Source organism: Falco biarmicus, chromosome 1 (assembly GCF_023638135.1).
Source record: "Falco biarmicus isolate bFalBia1 chromosome 1, bFalBia1.pri, whole genome shotgun sequence".
NCBI lineage: Eukaryota > Metazoa > Chordata > Aves > Falconiformes > Falconidae > Falco > Falco biarmicus.
Window position 1 is genome coordinate 98,031,409 of NC_079288.1, and position 10,439 is coordinate 98,041,847.

Sequence of the window (10,439 nt, forward strand, 5' to 3'; positions counted from 1 at the left end):
TGTAGAACAAGTAATCACATGTTCTCAGTTTCTCACAATGCAAGAGAGAGAATTTTTACAGGGATTGTGTGTTTCTAAAAGATTTACTTCTATGTTTCTAAACCAACAATATCTACATCATCTTCACAATCTGAAAAAAAATATTTTCTTCTCCTTCCTATTTCTTTTAACCAGAAAACTTAGTCCTAGAGGGTGTGAAGCAACGTCTAAGACCTGGACAAAATTGTACAGTGTATAATGTCTGTAAAATAAAGTTGTGAAGGTGAAAATACAGAAAACAAAACCAAAACAAAAAGTACAGTAAAGGAGTACTGAGATGTCCTGGCTATATTAAGAGAAAGTTCATATTTATGGATTGTATTAGAATAATCCAGTTAAATTTTCTTTTTTAATGTGCCATCATTTTGATCAATGAATAGAAAAAAGGTCCCACAGACCTAAAATAGTGTTGAGGAAAAAAGTTATCATGATTTAATGTCAACTAAGCATTTGGCTTTATACACTGTTTTACCCACACACTTTTTTTTTATATACAATATGTTTAAGAACTATCTTGGGTCAAATTCTCACTTTTGATAAATCAGATTTGACATCAGTAATGTTATATGGATTAGGCATTTGGTAAATGACAGAGTTTGGACTTCAAATATTCACTGAAAGCTCAGATTCTCTCAGTTACAGAATGCCTAACCTGAATTAACTTGTGTACCTATTTCTTCTTTCTAATTTGTCACCTGTAAATAACACTCTTCCGAGACCATAGTATTATGCTTACAAAAGTAATACTTTCACAAATATGTCCCATTTTCTTGTTTGTTCCTATTCCTTTAATGCTCCTATCTTCCCCATGGCTTTTATTAAACTATCTTCCTTATAACTTTTCCCAAAAAAGCTCTTATAATCTTCAGTTCTTGTCTTTCCTCAGTCTTCTTTCCAGGTTTCTGCTTCTTCCTTCCAAATTATCTTTTTTCCATTCTCAAGAAAAATGTCATAATAGCACTTTGCCTTCAAATTTATAGCATATCTGTCCTATCAGATTTTTCATGAGCAATTACACTCTTTCCCAAATAACTCAACACTGCATTCAAGCTAGTGCTACCTTCTGCCCATAGATTTAAAGCCTAGACTAGCCTACTAACCTAGTTCTCAGCTGTTTTGCTAAAAACAGCATGCGTAAGCCCCAACAGTAAGCTTTTTCGCCATGTTTTTTTATATTTTAAGGTTATAGCTTAAATTCAAGATTCAGAGGTTTTTGTTAAAAGAGGGTCTTTTTCCATGCCTCAAAGATTTTCATAATCCTTATAGCATAGTGAGAAAGTACATAAAAAAAAGATTTGTGTCTTCTGAAAGGGGAAGCCTCCAGTTTGCAAAAGAAGCAGTCTTCTGGCTAATGGCGGAAGAGTGAGACAAACACATCTACACTGGGCTTGTGAGACTACTTCTTCCTGCTCCATTCTTTGCAGATTAATTCTCCTGCAGCCAGCCTAAATCCTAAAAAAAAAAGCAGGTAAGAGAAATATAGGGTTCTCACAATGAAATTTCATATAGTTAGTATATCTCTGGTACAGCTATATCTATGGCTTATGTAAATCAATTATAAAGTCATTGTGATCCAATTGCATGTAAATAATTTGTACTTTGTTCAGTCAAATTAAAAGCATTACAGTTGTTACTCTTAGATGAAAAATAAGATCTTGGGATGTCATTACATCAGCAATAGGATCAGAGTTACACTCCAAAGCGTAAAGCTGGAGTGGTGTGGGGCAAGAGAAAATCACACAAGTACATCTGCAGATGGAGGTATTCTTCAGAATCAAAGCCCTAGTGTGAGCAGTCATGAATTTTTGTTGTAAAAGCAGTACTCATCAAACTGTGCTTAGTAAATGTCAATTAATGCTTAGAAATGGTGAACCTCAAAACAAAATCTAAATACCTCTATTTCTAACTTCTTTTAAATATGCATATTAGATGTATTTCTGATGGCATAGGAAACTCTTTGATATAACACTCAACTGTCATAAATCTTTATAAACCAATTAGAACATTATCATACCTGAAGATAATAATGGAACTCCTGACATACTGGTCTTCTCAACCTCATAGAAGAACAAGTTTGCCTAGTGTATGGGAAACCCCCAAAAAAAACAAATAGGATTTTAATTACCTGTACAATTACTATTAATCTCTTTTTACTCTAATGACTACAGACTTAATTTTTTTTTTAAGGGGGTATTTTTTCTCCTCTTCATTATTTCCTTTGTTTCTACAATGAAATAAGCAATATAATTAGATACTGGTTAAAGTTGAGATTCACATAGAAATAGGTCAAGCTAAAATATTTGTATTTCAGTTGAAGTTTACAGGGTATAACACAAACCTCTTTTGTGAATAGTTACTTTTAGTCTGAGCATGAGGGTAAAAAGCAAAGAACATGGAAAATATCTATCAGCTAGTTCTACATAAAAAAGACAGTACCTTCACTAAGTATACACTATTACTAACGTGGTACTACTAAAGTAAAATAAAAATTAGAAAACAGGGAATTAAATTACATATTCATTTAATTCTTTGCTTATAGTGTGAAAATAATAAAGGTGTACTGATCTTTAATAGGTAAGAAAATGTTCTGGAACTCTTGCAGCCAGTCTTTTAGGGATTTCACTTTAAAATAGGCTTACATTAGTGTTCAGTATCTTAAACAAAAAACCAAACTCACAATATTTTGTCTTTTTTTAGTCCAACTTGAATCATAGTTCCTGTGGTGGGCTGATCTTGGCAGGCTGCTAAATGCCCATCCAGCTGCTCTCTCAATACCCCTTGTCAATAGGCTGGGGGGAGAAAATAAAATGAAAAATCTGGTGGGTCAAGACAAAGACACGGAGGTCACTTACCAGTTAATGTCACAAGTAAAACAGTCTTGGCTTGGGGAAAATTATTTTAATTTATTCCCAAAGAACATAAAGTAGGATAGCGGGAAACAAAGACAAAATTAAAACAATAACTTTCCCTCACCACACCCCTTCTTCCCAGGCTCAGCTTCACTCCTTCATTCCCAACTTCTTCCTCACCACTCCAGCTGGCACAAAGGGGGAAGGGGAATGGGATTCATGCTCTGTCCATAACAGTGCCTGTCTGCTGCTCCAGTGCAGGGTCTCCACCCAACTGCAGTCCCTTCAGGAAATAGTCAGCTGATATAGCATGGAATTCTCCATGGTCTGCAGTGTGGATATCTTGCTCCAGCGTAGTTCTTTCCATAGGCTTCAGGGGAATATCTGCTCCAGTACTGGGAGCACCTCCTCCCTTTCTTTACTTTCTGACTTTTTTGTTCACAGGGCTGTTTCACGTGCTGACTTTCCTCACTCCTCACTGTTCTCTGGTGTTTTATACATGTTTTCCCAGAGGTGCCACCAGCCTGGCTAAGGGGCTTAGCTGTGCCCTGTGGCAGGTCCAATGGAGCTGGCTGGAACCAGCCAGAGCCAGCACCCAGCCTCTCCTCACAGAGGCTGCCCCTGCAGCCCCTCTGCCAGCACCTCACCACCTTCACACAGTGCAGTTCAACATATCAAACAATGCGCATTCCAACAAGATCTGATCCTTTTTCCTGAAATTTGAACACTTTCATTCCTGTCCAGGAAATTATGCTGACACTGCTGTCCTTTCAAAAGCAAAAGAAAGTGAACTCATCAGTTTTAGACAGCCAAGGTTCATTATTAAATAGGTTATTAAGCAAATAAAAGAGGATAACTAGACAAGCAAAAATTCAAAGTGTATTCCCACTTGAACATTTAGCTTTCCAATCAGGCAAGGCTCAACCTTCCTTATCTGATGTATATTTAGCAATGTTTGAATAAAAAAGATCCTGTATTTGGGACAAAGCACGTACTACAGATTCACCATCAGCTCGAAATTCATTTTCATGATAGCACAAATGAGCCCCTGAATTTGAGGGACAGGTGTATTTGCACTGCCCTGGAATCTGATGAAATCATTGTGAAACATTTTATACAGATAAGCAGTTGTTCTTCAGAAGTGTTTTCTAAATCCACCTGAAAATCAAGTAAAAACTTAAAATTAAATACAGAAGAATATAGTTCCTGTAGGATCAGATAAGTTATTTTGTGTTATTTTGTGGTAGAACTAATGTATAATGTAAGAAATAAATATGGAGAAAAATACACACAGTAAGCTTTTAATTTTATGCTGACAATTTCTAACATGAACTACTGATTTCTCAACTTTCACAGTGAGATTAATGACTTTACTTTTACAGAATTATATTATTGCATGATAGGATATAACTTTATAGCATAACATATTGTACAAAACCCAATGGCATATGTGATCCTGCAGTGCTGTGAGAAAAGCTGATAATAGCATCACAAAAGCTTATTTTCTTTCAGTTTTGGCAATTATACATATTGCGTTTTCCCAGCTAGCTAAAGGGGAGAAAGACCCAGAGCTTACAGCACGCAATGCAAAAGGTGAGTACCTCTACTTCAACATGTGGCTAGTGATTTGAGTAATCTGTTCTTAAGTTACAATTATAATTATACCGGATGAGCACAATGTCAATCCAAAGATGGACAGATGGGTTTTAGCTGGCCTGCTTCTAGAGAATAAAGTAGGATAATTGCTAGTGTTATCAAATATTGACCTGATTGAGAGATGCTTTGTTGTTTGTTTTTTTTTTAACATTTGAGAACAGAAATCTACAAAATCTGATAAACTGCATTACCTCCTATTGTTAGTTTCGTAAGTAAAGAACTATGTATTATATATCCACAATGTTAAACAATAGTTACAGCAACTATTACAGGATTTCTTTGGATATGGGAGTTTATTAAATTTCAGGGACACTGATGGACTCAGTATAGGCTTAATATCTTTGAATTATCTCTCGGTGTCCCTGCTGTTAACAGCAATGATCTTCCACAAAGAGTATCATTCTCAATAATCAGACATTTAGTGCAGCTGATGTACAAATTACTTTTTTTATTTTTTAATTTTTTTTTAGAGGGATAGCTTTTATAGCACTTAATCATCAGTTTGCACAAGAATGATGTCAGGTAGTGCGTGGAAGAGTTAACAACAAAATAGCTGTCCCCTAAATAACTATTAAATCAAAAAAGAAAAGAAACCCATGCCTTGTATTCCTATTGAGTCCCAGTATAAAGGAAATGTTAAAATTTCCAGGCCAAAGAGTAAGGAAATATACTGCTAAGGTTAACTCTGTATACGCATTGTAATGTGATGTTTGGTTATGAGATTCTATTCTTTCTAATTTGCTTATCAGACAAATTAGTTATTTTAGTCCTGTCAGCATGCAACTATATTATTTATTGCATTAGAATATCAATCATATTTCTGAATCAAGACTTGATATTTAAGTCTTGTCTTTTCCTTGTCCTTTAATTGATTGCCTATAGGTACATAATGAGATAGCTGAAGTAAATCAATAGTTGAATATTACCAGGGGTAACCAGGGTCCTATGAATTCCCTTGTCAACAGTTTCTGTTACTTATATTGCAGACAGTTTTAATTTTTCTCATCAAATACCATGGGTGATTTGAATTACTGGTTTGTGGTGAAAAAGCATTTTTAAATTTTCTTTCTTAGATATGGGGGCACTGTTTTAGATATGGAAAGACAAAAGGAACTCCAGTGTCAATAGCTATAAAGTAATAAGGTAGATAAAGGTTGTTTCAGTGTCTCCATTATACCAGGTTACATTTGAGGATTTATAGCTCTGAGCAGATAATTCTCCTTGGATTCCTACGTGGCTGGCTGCACATATCTTTGTGCGAGTAAGCTAAACCACAGAGACTTTCACTGTCCATATGAACTAGATTAAGAAACAATACTGACAATCTGAAAACAGGCTGGGAAAAGAAAATGAATCAATGACTCTCTCAAGAGGCCAAGCAGGTTATAATACCAACAACTATGAGCAGCACAAGTTCACTCTGATAGATAGAATACCAGTGAAGAATCATGATGTGATAGTCCCACATACCAAATTAATACCTAAAAGAGACAATGCTATCAGTTATGGAGTAGAATTTACAACATTTAAGAACACTTGGAATTCATACACTCCAACAGATTTTTATTTTTTTTAAAAAAGAAGTTAGAATTATTTTGTGGATGAAAAGAACTTTTTTTTTTTCCTGTGGAATTGACTGAAATTAATCTAAGATGAATAAGAAACTGAATCATTGCAGCTGAATTCAGACTTTAATTTGCTTGCAGAAAATATTAAGGTATAGAAGATAAGAATAAAATAATAATAAACCAGTTCAGTACCTGTGTAACAGTAGTACCTGAACAATTTGTAGAACTTTTCTTCCTAAAAATAATATATTATCAATTATATGAGAAGTATCAATTTTAGCCATCAAAATAAATCAATATTAATAGGCACAGAATCATAGACATTAAGACCTCCAAAGATCCTTTCCATTCAACTAGACCAACTGTCTGTTTAAAGCTGTGACTAAAACTTAATTAGTTAAGCCATGGCTTTAACTAGCCAAATCTTGAAAAAACACAAGGAATGCTGACTACATCACCAACATTATCACAGAATGCCTTAAGACAGTCAAATATGATGGGCTTTTTGCTCATCCATGTTAACTGTTCTTGACTACCTCCTTGCCTTTACAATGCTTGCAATTTTTGTAACCAGCATTCTTCATCATCCGATCTGTTCTGCTGTATTTGATTTGTTCCTGTATCTGATACCTTATTTTTGCATTTTGTTAAAAAAAACCATAATAAACAAACAAAAGCCAGGTGAAACTATCAGCTATGTTGTATACTTTTCTGATTATTTTCCTTACAAAAAGAGATACTTACGAAATAGGAATGATTCTCCAGGTTATGTTACTTTTCTTTATTGTGCATATTCCTGCTTAGCCTTGGTGAAACTATATTTTCTATGGACACATTGATATGCCCAGAATTTTGTATCATTATCAGTTTGGAATATTTGTTTCTCATAAAGGGAAACTATTCCTCTATTTTTTTAAGTTTAGCAACCATTTTTCCTTTGCTTACTCATGCCACTATGCTTGGCCAAACCCTCTTATGGCATGCTAAGCAGTGCCTTCATCTACTTAATATTTTACCTTTAAAATAAATGTTAAGTATTGTTTGATACTTTTTACATTTAAAAAGAAATTATGGGTGAATCTGCTAAATGCTCTTAGAATCCTTTTTCTCAAGTGTTACTACAACGGTAGGTTGCTAAATAAAAAATGCATTTATCTTCTGATGAAATAGTATTACAATATGGTATAATAGAAAAATATTCTTAGTTACAAAATTTCTATCTAGAAGAAGAGTAAAAAACACATCATCATGTTTATTAACATATATGGTCTTGCCTAAAACAAATAGCATGGACATAAGCAAAACAAATTCTCTTCTATGAATGTCTTAAATATATATATGTAATATTTTCCAAATTGTCAAAAAATCTTGGAATTCTGCATTTTTCTGAAAAGAACAGAAGATACATAAAAAAAAATAAACCTAGAAATTTCAATTAGTAATGATTCAGCAATGCACAACTTACAAACCAGAGGTCTAAGAAAAGCTTGGCTTATAACTTTGATTACTCTGTTGTTAGAGGTAGATTAATCATAAAGAACCAAGTAGAGCAACAGAACCAAAAGATACTACAGAATATTTTAGTCAGAATACAATGAAATAACAGATAAAACTTAAAATTGTTCTCAACTTTCCTATATAGTTAGGCAATTGTCAAGCACAAAAAGTACAAGGAACAATCAAAGTATAGGAAACACGGACAAACACTATGAAAAGGAAAGCAGTAATAATAACTAGATAAGTAAAGGAAAAGGAATTAATATTGAAAAATCAGTCTCATGATATATCCAATAAAAATCACAAATGAGTGATGTGAAAATGCAAAAGTTTATACTAAAAGGGTTTGGTAGTTGAGGAAGTGCAAATAAATGTTTAAAATACCAACACATGACATGAAGGCAGAAGGATAACAAACAGTGCGGTTTAACCCTGGCTCGCAGCTAAGCACCACACAGCCACTTTCTCACTGTCACACGGCAGGATGGGAGAGAAAATCAGAAGGGTAAATGTGAGAAACCTCATGGATTCAGATAAAGACAGTTTAATACGTAAAGGAAAATCTGGCTGTGCAAACAAAGCAAAAGAAGGAATTCACTCACTATTTCCTATCATCTGGCAGATAGATGTTCAGCCATCCCCAGGAAAGCCGGGCTTAATCACACGTAATGGTTACTTGGGAAGGCAGACACCATAATTCAAAACATCTTTCCCCAGATTTTATTGCTGAGCACGATGTCATGTAGTATGGTATATCCCTTTGGTCAGTTGGTGTCAGCTGTCCCAGCTGTATCCCTTCCCAACATCTTGCCCACCTCCAGCCTGCTTGCTGGTGGGGCAGTGTGAGAAGTAGAAAGGGCCTTGACCCTGTGTAAGCACTTTTCAGCAATAATTAAAACATTGGTGTGTTAGCAACACTGTTTTCATCACAAATCCAAAACAGTACCACACAAGGTATTGCGAGGAAAAATTACTCTATTCCAGCTAAACCCAGTAAAAGTATAAAAATGAAATACACAGAAGCGTACAAAGTGGGAGTAAATACACTGACAACAATTCCAAGTTTATAAAATTACTTTTTTTTTTTTTTTCTGAAGGCTGAGTTGGTGGTAAAAGAGACTATTTTTCAAGAAATTCAAAAACTAAATAGACAAAATTGTGGATATGTAAGACCATGTGAAGATTAATGGATTTACCTGAGTATTACAATTTGGACTTACAAAAATGCAGGAAAAGCATCTAGAAAGCATTAAACACAGTATTTTGTTTTAATAATGAGTGAATGTTTTAGGGTCTTGGTTTGTTTGTTTGGGGGGTTCTACTTACTTTTAGAATTTCCAAATTATTTCTTTGAAAGCAGGCTCTGTAAAAGAGCAGTACTTTGCTTTCTCTGCAACTCCAAGAATTTGAGGTTTCTCTGATGCATATTTTAGGATGAAAAATTGCTGACACACAGATAAAGGCATTAGAATATTAAAATGTAATATATAGTTAACATAAAAATTAAAAAATACAGTAACAAAAATATCTGAGGAATGTTATGAATGTGCCTAGCTGTTACATTAGAGATAAACATTGTAACTGAAAATGAACCAGAAACCTCTGTAATTAGGATCTATCCATTTACAGTTAGCTGCTGATTCTGTACACGCTGTTACTGCTTGAGGGTTGTCATTCATCATGTTATTTTATAGGTAATAATGTCTTCTGTCCTTTTGTATTTGTATGTTAGTTCTATTCATTATTATTGAATATTGGCTTTTGTGTAAACCTAATTTAATTATAGGAGGGGTTTATTCTTTTCTCCTGGTGTCAGATCCTTGGACGTATGTACATCAAAGGACTTGCTTTATTTTCCTCATGACTTGTTGTTAATAAAAGGTAGGCTTTGAGACTTAATTGAATAATAGTTCTACATGTTTTCACACCTCACTTTCTAAAAACAAAGGAAGAAAGCTTTCTTCAGGAACTGATGTGATTCACTGCCAAAGCAGCAGCTAAATACTCAGAAGTCAAGAGGAACACATTTTGGAGTTTGGTATAGGTTCATTGTGTGCCAGACAGATTTAAGGAGTAGGAAAAGAGGACTTCTCCAGTAAGTTTTTCAACCTAGGTAGGAATATTGCTCGGTGTGATTCTACCTAAGATATTATGCCCCTGTTACTCTTCCCACGCATTGCTGTGATAGCCCTTGAAATGTTACCTGCTCTACCTCTCAACTCTTGCTTCTTTATGGTCAAGACCTTGCTCACAGACTGAAACATACTCCATTGAGGAAACACAAGTAACACATTGTAGTTGATTAGTTTCCCATTTAGTATTTACCTGCACAACAATTACAGTAATGTAGTGCTATGTAAACCAGCCCAAACTAGACCTAAACAACCTCTGTTAGCTGCAGGGAGAATCTAATCTCAGATATACATCTTTCAGTACAAACTCATTTATTCTGGATGACATTTAATGCCATTATCAATTAGGTATCCATGCTTGAAATAACTTAGTTACTTCTTGATTGCCAGGAAGTACTGTTGTGACATGTACATCCTTTCTAAAGTGTTGCATATCTAGATTAGTACTAGCAAGACCATCAAGGCACTTTTGGGTATTTAGGATGTACTACATAGTCTTTAAAATTTACAGAACTCATAAGAATATGATCATTGTACCTTGTAAATTATGGACACTCCTAAAAAAGTTGTTTGTAATTTTCACTGATGACATTCTATGACTTCTAAAACAGTGGTCAGAGCCACCAGTTTGCTCGTAGTCTGAGGACATTTTTGTCTGTTCACCTCTAAATAACCATAATATTTCAAATAACTTTCAA

The 10,439-nt window shown here is 34.5% G+C and overlaps 1 long non-coding RNA gene across 1 annotated transcript; it reads right to left on the bottom strand.

Annotated features, from left to right (window-relative positions):
* LOC130159600 (uncharacterized) lies at positions 1–3,399 on the bottom strand. The gene is made up of 4 exons (XR_008825798.1): positions 3,013–3,399; positions 2,717–2,828; positions 2,054–2,117; positions 1–1,491 (listed from the first exon to the last, which is right to left on the bottom strand). It is a non-coding gene; the product is annotated as an uncharacterized LOC130159600 (long non-coding RNA).
* Between the last annotated feature and the right edge of the window lie 7,040 nt (positions 3,400–10,439).